Genomic DNA, 19820 nt, shown 5'->3' on the forward strand with positions numbered 1-19820 from the left:
TAATTTCTCCTTTTTGTTTTCCTTCCCTGTCTTTACAAAACTCACTCTCTTTTGTTTTCCATACACACAACTTTCACAGAAATCCATATTCACACATTTTAGACCTGGTAAAACTTTCCTTGAATGAAGTACTTTCATACCTTTCTCACTCATTTGCCCAAGTCTATTGTGCCACAACGCTGTATCAGAATCTACAGCAGCTATTTGTTCTCGTTGCTCAACTGCAGTAATTGTTCCTGAATATTCATTTTTCTCTGAAACAATCAAAGTAGAAGGAACAATATGACCTGTACAAAGATATAAGGTGCCTACTTTCACACCTTTTTCTACTACAAGGGAACCTTTTGAAACCTTCCAATTTTTATCATTAAAAGTAACTACACAACCCTCATCACCGAGTTGCCCTGCTGAAATTAAATTCCTACTCAGCTTTGGAACATGTCTTACCTCATGTAGTAGCCAATGATTCCCATTCTGGAACTTAATCTTAATTTTTCCCTTTCCAACAATCTGACAGGGTTCATTATCCCCCAAATAAACAAGCCCAAAATCCCCTTGGACATAATCAATGAAATAACCTCTATGAGGTGTAGCATGAAAAGAAGCACCAGAATCTAAAACCCATGAATCATCAACACTCTCTAAAGACAGAAGCAAAGCATCCTCTTCGGATTTGTTACTTACCACATTTGCCTCTTTGTCTCCATCTGATTTATCTCCTTCATTTTTCTTTCGAGTCCAACAATCTTTCTTTTTGTGCCCTGGTTTCCCACAGTACCAGCAATCATTTGGTCCTCTCAATTGAGACCTCCTCCCCTTTGACTTTCCTCTTGATTTCCCACGATTTCCAGAGTTATTTCCTCTTTCAGTCATTCTGCCCCTTCTTTGGGCATTTAAAGCACTTCCTGATGTAGATCCACCTGAGGATTTTCTACGAGTTTCCTCACTTAAAATAACACCGATCACATCATCATATTTTAGGGTACTAGATCCAGGAACAGAATTACTCACCGCCATTACCAAGCCATTCCAGCTTTCAGGTAAAGAACACAAAATCATATTAAATAAATGCTTCATGAGAAATACCTTATTTGAAGCGGAGGGCTTTTCATACAGTGTCACTAGGGTTTTCATCAAATCTTCTGTCGTCTTTGCTTTTGTGATATTAAATGCCATCGATGGTGCCAAGCATAACTGAATGCTTCCAAGTGCCTTTCTGTCCAAAAGATCCCATTCAGCCTCTGACATAGTTCCCTGATTCTTGGCTTTTCCTTCCAACGGCTTCCATAAATCCTTCTGATATAAATAGTCTTCCATTTGCATCTTCCATAACTGGAAGTTCTGTCCATTAAACCTGTCAACCCTCAACTTACCCTCAGCTGCCATCGCTCCCACTCAACTATGAGACTCCCACTTAACCATGAGACTTTCCTGCAGAGGATAACTGAAACACAACCTTGCTCTGATACCACTTGTTAAGATAAACCATGGACAAAAATAAAAACTACATGCAAATATAACCAATAATAGAAAATAATAGAACACACAGAAATGAACACAAGGCACCAAGATTTAACGTGGTTCACCCAATCCCTGGGCTACGTCCACCAAACAGCAAGTCCGATCTTATTACAATATAGTGATTACAACCTGATTACAATCTGTAATCCCTTACAGCTCAATACCACCGCAAGAACCAATTTCGTATCACCACACATGAAAAATACCCAACCCTAAGCCCTTTTTATACAAGTATTAAACTGCTTTAGGGTTATAACATGTCGGCCATAATATGTCGGCTACCATGTCAGCTACCATGTCACCACAATCTAACACTTCCTCTATAGGTGAGTGTCTATGGTGAATAGAGTCAGCAAAGTACTCTTGATAATTGATATACAATAGTGTCTTTAGACACTTGAGTTATTTATGGATTTATATACAAAATTGTAAAGCACCAAACTGGCTTGTGGTCATGTTGAGTAAATATTCAAGAAAATTGAACCATTTGTATACTATCTTTGACATTGATGTCAATGGGGGAGAAGTATGGCATGAAAAACATAAACATTGTACTCGTTGGTATTCTTGGAACTAGATGTTTTTCATCTATGTTGCCATCAATGCCAAAGGGGGAGATTGTTAGCATGAATGTTGATTCTATGGGGGACCATTGCAAAACATTATTATGATGTATTTATAAATGTGTTTGTCATCGATAACAATATAGTATTAAGTTTGTAAAAGACTGATAGAGTAGTAGACTATGATTTCTATATTGAGAACATTATATTACTTATTTTTTGTTGTGCAGTTACCAGCACATACTACATTGTGTATTTGCTACATGGGCAAGTGTACAGAACCTGAATCGACAGTGTAAGGAAGATATGATTGAATTGCAGAGAACCCTATAGAAAAAGAGTATTAGGAAAGTAGTTTCTATTGCATGATTACTATAGCTCATTCAAACTACAGTGAAAGGTTGCGCAGTGAACTAGAGATAGTTTACTGATCGTTGATAACATCAGAGAGTGTGCATGTATGGAAGCCACACATGTAAAATTTTGTGTATAACTTTGAGCTGATAGCATAAATTAAATATGTATTTCATTAAGTAATGTATGATAATGAACTATGAAGCCAACTCAAGGATTTATTATTGAGCATGGTAAGAATGAAAGATGTTTTCCAGTTTTTACATTTAGCATGAAGAGAGAAGACTTATGAATTACTAAAAAACAGAGCAAAGAAACTTACTAATGTGTGTAAGTGACCTTAAGGGTTATTGTTATTGAGTACAAAGTTCTAGATCTAATTGCATGGTTTGAATGGGAAGAAGTCTAACATACTGGATAGAAGAAGAAGTAAAGCTTGTTTTACATCTATTATTATGAAAGGAATAGTATCGAGATCAGTTCGATAGTGGGTTCATTGATTGGATCCCACAGCTATTTGGACAGTGGGGTTAGTTGCTTAGCACAAGTCCTAATAGGGTTGGAATCTCCTAATAGGGATTCAAAGTCTCCTAATAGGGAATCTTTGTACTAAATGTTGTAATAGACTCCTAACAGGGTCCATCCTCTAATAAGGAATATTTATATTAGTACATCATCTTATGGGCATCATTCCCACTGGTATTTTCCGTGTGATCAAGGGTTTCCCTAGTCAAAATATTTGGTATAATTGTTATGTGCATCTTTATGATTGCAGTTTACTTTAATTGAATGGTTAAGTTTCTTAAAGTGGATAAATATTTAAATGTTGAATAACTGATTCACAGCCCCCCCCCGTTCTAAATTATCTTGGTGGACTATTATTTCTAACATTAACATCTAAGGTTAATTTTTTATCCATACAAGTTTTTGTGCTAAATAAATTTTGAGAGAATTATTTATGAATAAATTTCTAAGAGATCTTGTATTAGATAGAAAGAACTCCAATTTTTCATTTAAAATTAGACATGGGTGTCAATTTCAGAGATTGTAATATGATAGAAAGATAAATGTGGATTGTTTAAATGAAGGAGAAGGAAATGAGTGAAATAGCTCATATTGGGACGATGAGAAAAAGGCCATGAAACAAAGGAGCTTTATAATTAAGTTGTTGTGTATTAAAAAACAACCTAGGTAATGGTAGCTATTAATATTTGATAGGTTATTATTCACTCTAATTATTTTCTCATTTCCTTTATGGTTGACCCATTGGTAGTTTAAAGAAACTTGTCTTTAAAATTTGATAGAACATATTTTCCCAAAATCCTAATGTTACCCAACCTTCTTGATCTAAGGCTAAAATAAAGCTAGAATATCAAAAAAAGTTTGATAGATATCAACTGACAAAAGATCAAGTGAAGGAAAACATGCTACTAGATTTCACTCAACAAAGAAGGATTAAAAACTAATATGGCTGAATGTTTCAAAGGAATGGTAAAAGAAACTTGTCTTTAAAATCAAAGAATAGTGGCAAGAGAAGATTGATGGATCAACTATGTATAGGGTAGCCAAGAAACATTCTTTCTTTAAGCTATCTTATGCTTTGTCACTTCAATCTTCAAACTTTGTGCAACTTTTTGTACCTAAAAACTAAGTATGGTCTATAGAATAAATTGATCAGCTTACATGTTTCTCCTAGATATTTCTACAATTGGACTTAATAAACTCAACTTTTAATTATGATAGTTTTTTTTCTCAAAATAACATTCATGATAAATTTATCAATGACTATAATTTTGCATTTAAAATAAAAAGACCTCTTCATAACCCCAAGAAACATTATTTTTTTAAGTTGTCTTATGCTTTGTCAGTTCAAACTTCAAATTTTATGGCACTTTTTGTACCTGAAACTTAAGTTTGGTTTGTAGAAGAACTTGACCATCTTACATACTACTCCTACATATTTCATAATTGTTGTCAATTGACTTTATAAACTCAACTTTTAATCACATATGATCATTTTTAATTAAAATACCATTCACAATAAATTTATCAATGATTATAATTTTGTCTTTAAGAGCTGAATACTTATCTTATAGTCCTTCTAACTTACATCTAAGCAAGCATAACCCCAATGGTAGCTCTGTTCTATGGAAGAATGTTCTGAAAACCAAAAGCTCTATTAAAAGAGGTGGTAGAACCCAAATAAGAAGTGGTAGAGAAATCCTATTTTGGGAAGAAATATGGAAGGATGAGGCTCCTATCAAGGACATGGTAAAAAACCTTGGTCTAATAGACTGGTTGAAGGTGAATGTGGGGGAGAAAGCGGAAGACTAGTTAGAATGGGAGAATGATAATGCTAGATGGAAGGACATTATTAGACTCTGGCATGTTCAATGTGAGGCTTGAAGAATTAGTCATGTCTCTAAGAAGGTGATTACCTTTCTTATTAACTTTCTCACCAATCCAAATTTCTTTAATCAAGTATATGAGGAAAAATGGTTATGGAGATATAATAGGAATGGTCTCTTCTATGTTAGTTCAACCTATTAGTCACTTGAAGATACTTTAGCTACTTACAATTTTAGGAAGAATCTCTGGACCCATATGCTTCCACCAAAAATGAAGTTTTTTTTGTGGGATGTGGCTCATAGAAAAAAACTCATACTAGAAAATATATATACGCATGGTCTCATGTTAGCTAACAAATGTTCCCTATGTGAAAAGAATGTTGAGTCTATTAGTCACATTCTTTTACATTGCTCGTTCATAGTTGATATATAGAATCTAGTGTTCAAGGAATGTCATGTCACCATGGTGTTCCCTAAAAATATTAAGGATCTAATGATGCAATGGAAGGTCTCTCCTTTCTCTTACCCTATCTTTACTAATGCTTGGGAATTAATACTTTTGGTAGTTAGCTAGAGTGGTTGGACAGAAAGAAACAACAGAATCTACAGAGGTAAAAAGATGGAAACTAGTTCTATCTTCCACATCATCAAAAAAATCACCATGAATAGTGTAAATTATGCTCATTTACCCAAAATATTGATGTTCCCCAACCTTCTTGATCTAAGGCTAAAATAAAGCTAGAATATCAAACAAAGTTTGATACATATCAACTAGTTAAAAATCAAGTAAAGGAAAATATGCTACTAGATTTTACCCAAGAAAGAAGGATTAAAATGTAATGTGGATGAATGTTTCAAAGGAATGGTAAAAGCATTCATTTGTGTCAACTTTCAAGACCTCTAAACTTGTTTTGGCCAAATCTCATTTCTCTATCAAAACTCAACCTTTTTCAAAAACTAAAAATATCCTTTTATAGATTTCAACATCAATATCATCATTATATAAATTTCATACTGTTTTAATTAATTATAATATGTTAAAATTTCAAAATATTATAAGTAGGTTTTTCTAATATTTTAGAAGATGCTCACTCAAAAAATGAAAAAAAAATAGAAAATAATATTAAAAAAATTAAAATTTATATTTATCCCTAGAGGAGAGATTCATCTTCAAGAATATGTATTTTTTTTAAAAAGGTGTAGATTTGATAGGGAAGTTTTGATGGGAACTAAAAACTATTTGTTTCAGATAAGGTCAAACTCAAGCACTTATAACAAGCAATAGTGTGCTAATCAAGCACACCATTAGAAAAGGGAAAAAGGTTGTAGATTACCTAGCTATGTGGGGTCTAAACCATGAGGAATGGAAGATAGTGACTAAGATCGAGGGGACACAAGAGTTAAATCTAATTATTTTAAATGATAAAAAGAAATATAATGGTACGTGGTAGGAGTACAATAGTTGCTAGGTGGACAACCAAGCAACCGAGACAAGAGGGTTTCAACCCTATGATCATTAAAGGAAATAATCCTATTGAGATATGTTTGAGTGTCATTCACAATATTCACATTAATGAGGTGGTAATCCTCATGAAGCTAAAAAGGGGACTCCATATTGTTTCAATAATAAGGTTTAATTATGTGAATTTTAACCCACATCTCTCTCTCTTATTTCCCAAAATGGTTAATAATCTCATTGTCATACATTTATGAAGTCCTGCTGGAAAGTACCCCACTCAACTGAGGCATTTTTTGCTACAAGTCATCATGATTTACTACATGTGTCACATAAGTAGTAGGGAAAACGCCTAGTTTGTGAAATGACATAGAGTAAAGATCAAGAGAAAGATTTGTGGCAAGATTTATATAACATTAAATCAGGACAACTTATATTTTTTGTCAACCTTATTTGGAAATAGAAAGTTCTTCTCTACACACAAAACTCCTTCATAACATCCATTTTCTTCATTTTTTGTAGAATGTTTCCATAATTAGGATTTTTGCAAACAAAGGTGTTCACAAGCTTAACTTGGGTCCTAAGGAAACTAACTAGTTGTTTAGGAAGAGGAACATCATGGTAGTCCACGGAAATGTGTTGAACCTAGAAATATGAAAGATTTGGAGTAGGAAAAGGAAATCTATGGTTAGTTTGACAACCTGAGGGATGCATTCTTATATGTAGGAGATGTAAGGCGACAACATCACCCTTTTGACTAAGTTTTCTAATTATTGGAACAAGGGATAGGTGGAGATAGGGAGTATCAAATTTGTGGTGACATTAGAGCTGAATGGTGAAGAGGTGGGTCTAGATTATGTTGGTGTTAAAGTTGAAAGAAAATTTCCCTAGATTATAGTAAATTTAGGCACAAATTCTTTGAAGATACAGAAGAACAAGTTAGAGTTAGTTCTATAAATGGGTTTGATAGGCTCTCCCTTCCTATTCCTTTTAGTGACATATGTTACTGGTTAATCAAGTATTTCACTCTTGAAGTTCAGTATGCAATTGATCATGGCTGCCATTTTCCTTTCCTTAACATGTCGAGACATGAGGAAAAGGTTAACATCCCATTCTTCCTACTTTCTTCTTTAGTCAATAGTATCATCCTGGGAGAAAACCCTCACATTCGCCAAGGGCTCATTTTTTTCCTCTACCATCATGTATGTCCTCACCATCTTGGGTTTGGTAGATGTCTCCTACCCATTGAAAACCCTAGAATTCCTAAGGGACCCAATTGTTTAGTAGTTCATGAAGAAATATGCACTAAAAAATTCCAAATGGAGTTGCCCCATCTCTCAGATAACCCTCATTTCTCTAAATCCAAGAAGCTTACTATTTCTTTGGAACAATCCCTTTTCCTTGAGGCTCCACAAAAAATGGAAGAATGCTCCCATTAAATCTATCCTTACCAGTATCCTTGAAAAAAGGAAAATGGATGACTAATGGATTTATACTGATGTAGAGATCAAACTTTATGATAAAACTGAGGTTGGGTAACAAATATTTTCCCCTCCGATCATTGAGAGGCATCTGGAAGATTTCAAAAGGGACTGTGAAAAATGTTTTTTTTCTGAAATTAATATTAAGATTGTAGAAATAAATAATAAGTTCAACAAGGCCATCATTCAACTTGAGTTGGAAGTGGTTGTTCCTATAGTCTATAGGGTGCAGAAGAAAATGATGAGAAATGTTGTGTTCGGCTTGATCAATGGGAAGAGTAAATTGAGAACGCTGATTCAAACCAAGGAGGGGAAGTGTGACAAGATAAAGTATTCCATATGGATCGAGAACTAGATTGAAGAAATCAAGTACCTTAATGAAGATTGGGAGAACATTAAACAAGGCTAGTTCCTTGTTCCCTTATTTTTGGCTCTTATTGGATTTTCTGGTAGTTTTATGTTTCATATGTGGTTTCATTATATACTTTTGTTTTCCTTCAAGACTGTCGAGTTTACTTTTGTGAACTGTTACAAATGTTAATCACCACTGTTATTGGGGTAGTAAGACTTTTAATTTGGTTAGTAAGTTTAGTAGTTTAAAATTTAGAATAATGTTAGTTTTAGGTGCAGATGGGTTAAACTATTCAAAGTACATGGCTAGTTTTGATTAAATTTTCTTCTTGAAGTTCTAGGTGGGACTCTAGCCACTAGGGTTAGAGTATGCTTCTCTATTTCTTGGTTGTAATAGGCTAGTGCAGAGATAGTATGTGGTCATTACTATTCTATGGGTTCATGACGCTCTTCTTGTTGTTCTTAATAAAAACATTTTTCGGATATTCATGTACCCTTTCTTCATAGTTTTTAAACAAAAATGCTTAAATTACTCAATCAAAAAAATTAGCCAGAATAAATAGAAAGCTTTAAACTTATCTAGTGATCTTAAATTTCTATAATTTAAGGAATAGACCTCTTAATGTAACTAATCGTGTCATCTTAAAATGGAAGCACTTTCATGTTAAGAGTGTTTAGCCTTCTAAGTAAGTGGCTTGGGATCATGTCAAGCACCTTGAATGGGCTTTACATGGATCTAGTAGTTCTCCCCTTGTTTTGCTTCTCTCTCTCTCTCTCTCTCTCTCTCTCTCTCTCTCTCTCTCTCTCTCTCTCTCTCTCTCTCTAGCCTATTTCTAACAACTTTCTTTGTGAAACTCTAGACTTTGACTTTCTAGGTCAAGGTTGACCTCAACCCTGACCTAGGTCAAGGATGACCTCAACCTTGACCTAGGGTATGGTCAATCTCATCTCTGACCCCAGGTCCATTTTTCTATTTCTAGAGCTTTTGGGATATCGGGCTTCAAAATGTTTCATTTTCTCACTTCTAGGTTAGTTGTTATGGGTTTTAGAATGGTAGGCTCTTAAATTACATTTAATCTAGGTTAATTTCTAGTGGTTAGGGTTAATTGGGATTGAATGCTCCCATGTCAGTCTTCTCTAGGAGTTTGTGCCCTAGATCTCTATATAAGGAAGTCTTCTTCCCTCATTTTTACATCCATGATTAGTAAGCCCATCCATGATTAATGACTAAAGTTATTATCAATTGTTTATGAAGAGTATCTATGATCCATTATCAAGCACCTATTTTTCAAGTGAGCAAGCATTATGTCATTCAAGCATTCAAGTTTCCATTGAAGATCAAGGATTGAAGCATTCAAAGCTTTGAAAGGATTTGGCTCAAGCATTCAAAATTCATCATTCATACCCTAGATCTAGCCATCATGGTGGTGTAATCTTCCTTCAAGATCCTTTGTTAATCTTCAATATTTGCTCATTATTTTATCAAGGTGGACTCAAAGCATACAATCATGGAGGTTTTGATTTACATTTTTTAATGTTATATTCAAGCTTTCATATCAATATACTTGTTTACATTTTCAAATACAATTGCATATCTATTGAATATCATAGCTTCATTGTTAGATTTACTTCTACTACTTGCTAGCATTCCTTATTTCAATTCCATTATTAATTTTGACTCCAAACCCAGGTTTGACCAAGGTGAACCCCACATTCAAACAAAAAAAACCATTTTTCTTGCAGATAGATGTGTGGAACAACGAATTAAAGAGCATATTTGGATACCCTTTTCGTCAAACTTGTGGGATCCATGAATTGAAATTTTGTTGGAGAAATCCAGGTCAAAGTTGACTTTTTCAGGTAAAATTTATCCCCAGGGTAAGATTGTACCTTGTTATTAGGGTCAAGGTTGACGTCCCTTCAAAAGGATAGTTTTTTTTTGGGTTTTCTCCATCCCAACATTTCCAGTTTGAAACAAGTTGCAGAGATCTCTGAAACTATACACAGACACCAAAAATCAACATTTTTCATATTTATCCTACTTCAAGGTTATTATTTTTATTTTATCTATTTTAATATTTAACCAAATACTTCTCAAATAGGATGACCATTGGACCTCCTTTCTCCTTATTTTCCATTACATGATCCATTTGTGCATTGATCACTTTCTTGTGCTTAATGAATTTGGATTATTCCTATTGGAAATTAGGGTTGGGGATAAGCCCTATTTTCACCCTATTCACTAATATATTTCAGCTTGTCCATTAAATTTTTTCAGAGGCATGTTCTTACTATTGTAATGGAGTATGCTTTACTTGATGGGAGATATGATATGACTCAAACCTATCACTTTGTGGTTATTAATCACTTTAGATATAAAAAATAGGGTTTGTTTTCCCTTTCTATCTTTTTTTGTATTTGTTGTATCATAGTATCAATTCTTTAAGGTCCAAACCCAATAATCCTCTCTTGAATGAGGGTCTTATGAGGATACTTAACAGTTATGTGAAAGATATTGTTTGTGATCCTTTTCTGAGGAAGATTTTCAAAAATTATGCTAAAATGGCTCATTCAAAAGACAAATTGGGAAAGCGTAAAAGGATTTTAGGAGAATTAGGAATGGAATCCCTTATTTATATATAAAGGAAGAAGGATAAGGTCAATTATGTGGAGCTTATTTTTGAATCTGAAGAAGAAAGGGAATGTGAAAAGAGAAAGATGTGACTAAGGTGAAGGACAAAGCAACTCGATCGACACAAATAATTTAGATTAAGTTCAAAATTATGAATGTATGGAAATATTGTTATGGAGTGGTACTGAACCAATTTCCATGCCCTCTCTATGTTTCATTCATAATGATATGAGTTCTCCAACAGTAATAAAATTTTTAAAAAAAAAATTGGCTACTCAGGAGAATGTAGAAGAAGAGGATCCCAAAGAAGTGATTAGGTTTTTTGACTATGATGAGTGAGTTGAGAATGACTTATTCATTTTTTGCAAGGTGCTAAAAGTAAGGATATTGAGGCCTAACACATAGCTAAAAACTAATTGAGAAAATAGACAAGGCTTTTTGGGAGGGGAAAAAGATAACAAAAGGATGGGATTCCAATGTTACAAGTGGTTGATGAGGATGAGTTTATTATCATATTTATGAAGGAAGATATCAGTTATCTATCTATTCACCATCATCATGGTGTTTTGCAAACTACAAAAACAGTCTCACTCTACTCTCTTAGACTAGATAAATGGACTTTCCAATCCCTTAAAATGTAGAATTTAAAATACAAAGCTCTAGAAGAGAAAATAGAGGAGATGCAAACTAAAGAGGACAAGAAAGGGTAGAAGGAGTTAAGGGTAAACTTTAAGAAACTTCCCTCTAGAAAGATATCTAAAGTATAGGTGAATCTTTCATTATTTTGAAAATAAAAACTATTTCTATTAGCGATTCTCTCATCTTTTTTTATTTTAAAGATTGTTTTTTTTGGTGATTATTTTGGAATCATAATTTTTGTGTAGAAATTATTGGTGAATCTTAATAATAATAGGAAGCTCATTAATCATCATGGAATATTACAAATCAATATTGAACCCTTTTGTGCCTAATGGAAAATTATGAGGATCGTTACATTATATAAAAAGTCAATGGTGAAAATTAAATTTATATGATATATCCCTAAAGTAACTAATAATTATGGTAATTATTGGTGAACTAATTATAATTTATCCAATAATATATAATATTTAGGTGAATCAAATCTACTCATGTATCGAATATTGTGGTGAATCTTTGAGTTTAAATTTTTAAATAAAATAAGTTATTAAATTTTTTTAAATATTTAAGACCTAAATTTTTTTAATAGTGGCAATTTCGGTTGGATTAAATCCTAAATTATTAGTCAAATTAGTAGCTAAAATTTTATAAAATTAGAAAATTGGCAAATATTAGCCACTAAAAAATACCTTGGAAGGTAGAGATTTAGCATAAGGGTAATCTAGAGATGATCAAAGAAATGAAGAGAAATTTTGACAAAATGGAAAATATGATAAGGGTGTGTTGACTAGATGTTAGGGTCTTCTTGAACCCACCATAGAGTGTATGAATAGGGTGTTTAATTTCTTGGGTGAGGATAAGGAGGTGAAGCTCATGCTTGATCTATAGGAAGTAGAGATGAAAGAGGAGGATGCTAGTCTTGGAAAATTGACCTGATCCAACACTAAGAAAAAACAAAAGAAAGTGACTCAAATAGAAAAAAAAATGATATCAAAGAGCTCATATATAAAATAAGAAATATTCACCTAGATCTAAAAGAGGAGGTGGAAGACATAGTCTAGATTCTGCCACTTATGTGTTGTCCCTTTTTTTATTTTTTCTCTAGTTAGACTATTAGTGTTTTAGTTTTTCCAGGTTTTTGTGCTAGCTTTTGTTGGCACCATTAAACATCACACACTAATATTTGACTTCTTAGGTTGATGTGGGCTTCATTCTAATTACCCTTTCACTCACATTTAGTTTTTTGTACTTTTCCATCAATTGTTCTGTTCAAATTTCCAACAACATTTAAGTGTTACTATGCAAGTTAAACATCTATGATCTACATAGAATTTCCCTATATGAGGCAACAAAATATGCAATGTTTAAGCTATGTGATCCATATCACTAGATTTGTGAGTAGTTGTAGCAAAAAATGCATCACATTAAGAAAAATTAACCCTCCTTCAAATCGTATAAGATAGGAATAGTTTTACAAAGTGTGGAATATTTTTATAAAATACACTATAGCTTTGAGTTGCATACATCATAGGAGTTCTCTTTAAATGAGTTTGATTTTTGTAGGAATCTTATTTTTTTCATTCAACAAGCATAGAGAAAAACTCTAATTTAACTTCATGCTTGCACAATATTACAAGTCAAATCACTGAGATACAAGATGTTAGTGTGATGTTACATAGGCCAAAAATGTTGTGCATTTGTCGGTGTCATAAGAGCTGACATTGAATGAGTTTGGACATTGTAGTAAGCCTTCTCTGCTCATTCAACACGTTTTTCTTATTCAATGCGCACGTGGGCTGAAAATGAAGTGTATTGACAAATTATTCTGAATGAAGGGTCTTTTATCTAGCATCAAGTTGGAAACTTGAGAGCCTCTCAAAGAATATTTTTTTTTGAATATACTTAAGGGATCATTTGGAGATAGATATTTGGGTAAGTGTAAGAAGTTGGGTCTCACTTTTAGGCAAAAGTGGAAGTGCTTTTCCTATTTTCGTAAGTTCCTATGAATTGATGTCAAAAATTTGAGGCATTTAGAGATTGAAAATTAAAAAAAATTCAAAAATAAAGATTATAGTGCTTAGAATCTACTTTTTGAATATGTAATTTATTTGTGTACTGATATGATAGATTTTTTTTTTGGTATGGATCTTTAAAAACTACTTTTTCAAAATGTATGTTTCAAGACCATACCACACTCATGTATGGACACCATAAATTGACACAAATAAATGATTTTTGTAAATCCCTTTAAAGGAATTTACCTAACACACCAAATATTGATGAAAATATTTTTCTTTAATTTTTTAATTTGATAATTTTATTATTATTAAGTTTTAATTGACTATAAAGGTAAAATATAAAACCTCTCATATATAGACATCATAATTTGATCAAAATTTCACATCTATATTTATATTTATATTTTAACATCAAAAGAATTGTATGTAGATTGATGACATATAAATTAATGTTTAAAAAATCATAAAATAAAAAATTTATTAATGTTTTAATGAACCTCGCTATTTTACATTTAGGTACCACCTTTGATTTAAAAATAATGTAAATGGAGTATATAAAATTACAACACTATAAAATTTATATTTATGAAATCAGGAGAGTGAGAACTCTAATGGGTTTTTTGTTTCATAAAAAAAATTGACCGGGAAGACCCTCTAAAAATTATGGCAAGACTTGAACTTGTTAGTTCAACGCCTTAGGTAAATCTTGAGAGTTTAAGGCATAGGCTTGGTCTCACCAAGCTTATCCTAAACTGAAGTTTGAGATAGGAGAAAAAAATCTAGCCACATGTTGTGAGAAATGGGCACCCATTTTGAAAAATTATTTTCAACATTTAAAACACATTTTAAATCCCAAAAAAACTAAAAAATTGGTATTTATTAAAAATGGGCACCCATTTTTTTTTTAAATTAAATTTTTTATTTTTCAAAAATGGGCACCCATTTTTTGAAATTTAGATTGAGCACCCAAGCCTAAAATGGATGCCCATTTCTAGAAGAGTGTGATCTGAATCCATGAACTTCCATGGAATTGAGACTCATCTTTGTGCACTTACCCATTTGTGGAAATTAACTTTTGCCTACTTCCTACTATGTTGTTTGTGGAGTCTCAATGCCAATTTAGCTCTAGAGGATCTATTTTTCAATATGAGGTTTCTAATACCTAAACCCCCATTCTTAATAAGTTTATAAATGTTATCCCATTTGATGAGGATGGGATTATTTTGTTTGAAGTTACCTTGCTAGATGAAGGATTTGATTTTTTCCTCAAGATTATCTTTAGCTTTAAATGTTAGGGAAGGCACGATATTTTATATAAGCATAGTGAAATAGGAATAGATTTATTCATTGTCAGTTGACTAGCATTGGAGAGGCAACTAGATTTCTAGTTACCTATTTTGCTATCCATATTTTGAATAACCTAGTCCCACACATTTGTAGACTTGATCCATTTCTCCAGAGGCATATCAAAACATTTGCAAGGTCAAGCCCCTTCGTTAAACTCCAAATATTGCATACCATATCATGACAATTCAAATTGTATCGATAAATAAAATTTCTAACTTGTCAACATTGACTGTCTTTCTTAATACTATCATAAATAAGTCAAGGTTGGATTAGAGCACTTTTTCTTCATTGATGGAGGATTGTTTAGGAAAGATGGTATCATTCATGAGCTAGCGAAAGGTTGTGTTGGGAATTCCTTCTATTACCTCAATCCCTTTAATGAGTTCATATTCTTGGGAGGCCTTGGTCAACCTTCCAAAGCCTTCAATCATAATAACAAATAGGAAGGGAGAGATGGGATCACCCTCCCTAAGGGCTCTAGAGATATCAAAAGAGCCTCCTATAACTCCATTGAATAAAAATAAGATTTTGGGAGACTATATGCAACTAAATATGAGGTGTTGAGAAAAGTTTGATACAAGTATGAAAATGTATTGCAATCATTGTTTTGTCATTGATATCAAAACTTCTACTTGCTAGTAAGACAACTACTTAATTGATTTGAGTACTATCATTTATTTGATTGATAAAGAGGTTTTTATCAAATGCGATAATAAGAGCACCTAGAGGAAAGGTTGAGTTATGGTATGTAAAAGGGATACACAGATTAGTTAACATAGTGATGCTATAGTGTATTGATTATTTACTTAAGGCTACAAAGGTTGGATATACTAATTAAGTCTAGAAGACGAAGTAAAAAAAAAAGGCTGCAAGGGTTGGATATACTAATTAAGTCTAGAAGACCAAGCAAAAAAAATTTTGGATATACTAATTAAGTCTAGAAGACCAAGCAAAAAAAATTGAGTCTCCAAAGCTTGACCGAGTAGACAATAGGTGTTTAGAAAAGCTAGTGCAAGTCAAGTAGAAAATTAGTTAGAGCCAAGAAAAGTGAAAATTTAGTGTATTCCGACTGAACTTGGTGTAAGTTGAGTAAAGTTTAGATGATGCCGAGAACTAGTAAATTTTAGTGTTTTTTGAGTTATCTAGTTGAAGACAAGTGGAAGAACGGTATGGAAGCCAAGTGACAACATGTTGATGCAGAGTGCCAATATTCATGTTAAATCATAGATTTCATGATTTTGAGTTGACTATTTTATTTTCTTGGATTGTATGAAGTGTGTGGAAGATAACTATGATGAGCTAATGGCACAAAATTCAAGCTAAACCATTTTGAGGCAAATTTAAGGGATATTGAAGAAGAAGTTTCTGGAGGAACCAAATGGAAAATTGGGTAGATTCATTATATCTTACCTAATCCTACCTAACCCTAAAATGGAGGATTGAGGTTAAATAGAAAAAGATCTTAAATCTCTATTTATAGAGAGAGTTGATCAGAAGAAAGTTTTGTCATGTGTAAGAACCTAAAGAAGACAAGGAGTCTAGGGTATTTGCTTCATTTAATGACCAAACAGAACAGACTGCTATTGGCAAACAAAGAAAGAAAGCTTAAGGCTATGAATTCTTGAAGGGTGAATAAGCTATCAGAGCTAAAGTGTGTGAAATCCAAGTAGAATGGAGCAATAAAATATAGATCTATAATCTACAAGTGAGTTGTGATTTGTTATCAGATCTAGCCTTATTGTTACCTTCTAATCATTGTATCAATCTAGGGAAACTCCTTTGAATTAAGGTTGACCCAAAACTAATTTGTAAATCCTTTAACTGTCTAAAATTCTATGTGAATGATCTAAACTCCTCTAATAAGGCTCACTTGTAACAAGGTGATTTAAATCCTCTAACCAAGTCATATTTAATAGGCTATATTGTAACCTTTAACAAGGTTGTCCTTTTACAAGGTATCACTTCAGAAGAGTGAGAATTAGTAGCATGTTACTAGTGGATTTTCCCAAATTGGGTTTCCATGTAAAATCCATGTGTCAAAATGTGTTATTGAATTTTTTATGTTTTATGTTTATATTTTGGCAAAGTTGCTTTGACCTAGGACAGTAACCTACAATGTTTAAGAGTTGTACGATCTAATGGATGCATGAATGAAAATGTTTTATGGATATGGGTTCACTAAGCTATGAATTTTTTTTATTTTTACATCTTGACCTTGGATAACTGATCACCCCCCTAGTTATTCCAAAGAATTCCAACAATTGGTATTAGAGCCATCTTCTTAAGATGGATAGTTTGAAGGGGCTAGAAGCAAGAGATCAAGATGTAAAAAAGAGAGGAACCCAAACTTAACAATGAGAACTTCCCTGCATGGAAAATTCTAATGAAGCTACACCTAGGAGGTCTTGGATATCATGCACAATCTACAATTAACACTAAGCATGTTAATCCTGCTAGAGCGCTAACTACTAAAAATCTAAAAAAGAAGAAAGAACATAGTCAAGCATTGTTCGAGATTGCTTCTGCCCTAAGTTATTCTAATTTTTATGACATGTCAAGGGTTGTGATAGTGCAAATATTTTTCTCTTTGCATCATTTATGGAGGAGACACAAATGTTTTAAGAGCCAAATCTAAAAGCCTTAGAGGTAAGGTTGATGACATGAGGATGTAAGAAGGTGAGAATGTTGCTCAATATTGCTCAGAACAAAAGATGTTGTTAATGCTATAAGAGGGGCCACTGGTATTATTGATGATGATCTACTATATTGAGTAAAGTACTAAGAAAATTCTTGCCCATCTATGCTATTAGAGTTTCTTCCATACAAGAACTGAGATGTATACTAGGCACAAATCTGACTCTAGAAGGTTTGATAGGTAGGCTCACTGCCTTTGAGCTCTCTAATTTTGATAACTTAAAACCTTAAAATGTTGAATCTTCTTTCAAAGATAAGCTATCATTAAGAAAACCTAAAGAGAAGAAGAAAAAGGTCAAATATATTGCTAGTGATAGTGTCATAGATGAGGAAGACGTAGAAAAACTTGAAGCACTACTAGCAATGAGATTTCATAGAGCAAAAGGTAAATTTAAATGTAAGTTACCTATCACATATTTTAATTGCAACAAGGTTGGTCATATTGCTACTAGATGTCTAGAGAAGAAGAATTGTAGAAGTAGAGAAAAATGCAAAGGTAAAAGAGATGAGGACAAAAAAGATTACAAAGACAAAGGCAAGAAGTCTTGCTACATTGCAGAAGAGGAAACCAAAGATGGATTTAATGACCATGATGATGAAGTGGTGTATGTTGCAATGAAGGATGATCCTAATGAGGATGAGGCAACTGCATTGGTGTCTTATGTGAACAAGAGTAATAGACTAATCATTGACAATGGATGTTCACATCACATTAATGGAGAGAAAAGTAAGTTCATTACCTTGAATTATTATGCTAGAAATAGTCCAAGGTTTGGTAATGATGCAGCATGTCTCATAAAAGGAAAAGGATCTATCAAACTCAAAGAAACACTGTTGTGTGACAATAGTTATTATGTTGAAGGATTTAACTATAATTTTTTAAGTGTGTCAAAACTGAATAGTTCAGGTTGCAAGATTGAGTATGAGAATAGGATAGCTGAGATCTATGATACTGATGGGAAAATAATTGGGAAATATGATCAAACTAGAGGTAATCTATTTTATCTTGATATGAATGATGCTACTTGTCTTGTTGTAGAATTTGAAGATGTGTGGTTATGGCACAAGAGGTTATGTCATGTTAATTTTTGATAACTTGGTTAGTATCAATAACATGAAATGAGTCAGAGTTTTGCCTAAAATTGAAGAAACCTAACAATATAATTTGAAAACAATATCAATTAGGCAAGATGACAATATCTAGTTTTAAGAGTAAGACGCACACCTCTACAAGATTTTTGGAGATTGTTCATATTGATTTGTCTAGCCCAATTGAAGTGCAAAGGTACAAGGGTGACAAGTAAATTATCCTATTTGCCGATGATTATTCTAGGAGGATGACAATTATGTTTCTAAAACAAAAATTAGAAGCTTTCCAAATGTTTAAGTGGTACTTAGCAAGAGTTGAGAAGGAGGTAGGTAAAAGCCTAAAATGTGTGAGATTTGATAAAGGATGAGAATTTACATCAAATGGGTTTGAGATCTCCTATAATAAAAAAGGAATCAAAAGAGAAACATTTGCACCTGGGACCCCTCCACAAAATAGAAGTGTTGAAAGGAGGAATAGAGCTGTAATGGACTATTTTAAGACACACATGATGGAGAATAATAATGCTTTGAAATACTAGAGAGAGGTTGTAAGTACAACTATCTATACCTTGAATTTTATGCAAGTTAACAAGGGTACTCATTCAACACCTTTTGAATTATGGTATGGATACTCATCTAATGTAAAATATTTTAAGTTATTTGGAAGCAAGTCCTATATTCTCAAAGATTTTAGGAATGGCAAATTAGATGCTAAAAGTGAAGAAGGTAGATGAGGCTAAACTATGAAGGAACAAAATGAATACAAGTATTTCATATACTTTTATGAAGGTATACTTGTTGACTAAGATGATCTAAATCAAGTTGCAAATCAACAACAAGTTTCAATGGCTGTCAAGTGACATACAATGAATGTCAAGTTGCATTCAGGAATCAAGCTATAGTCAAGTGCCGAGTTCTAGACTGAAACTGAGGTACCTTCTAATTCTAAGATTAGTGTACATGAAAGAAATGTTGAATTACTTGATAGAGAAGTACATAGTGATTTAGAAGTTGACAGACCTAATGAGGAAAGTAGAGTAGAACCAAGATTGTCAATGTATGTGAAAGATGTGTGAGCCTAAGATAGTGAAAGATGCCTTAGATAATGAGGACAAGAGTAAAATCATGAAAGAAGAGATTGAGAAGATTGAGAAGAATAAGATATGTATTCTAGTTCCCAAACTAGAGGATAAGAATGGTGAAGTCATAAGGAATAAGTAAAGATTATTTTGCTAGGGTTATGCACAAGAAGAAGGGATATACTATGGAGAAACATTTTCCCCTATTGCAAGATTAGGAGCATGAACTATGCTTTCTTACTCTAAAT

The sequence above is a fragment of the Cupressus sempervirens genome, chromosome 9, assembly GCF_028749045.1.
Source record: "Cupressus sempervirens isolate cs-2001-9-10 chromosome 9, ASM2874904v1, whole genome shotgun sequence".
Classification (NCBI taxonomy): domain Eukaryota; kingdom Viridiplantae; phylum Streptophyta; class Pinopsida; order Cupressales; family Cupressaceae; genus Cupressus; species Cupressus sempervirens.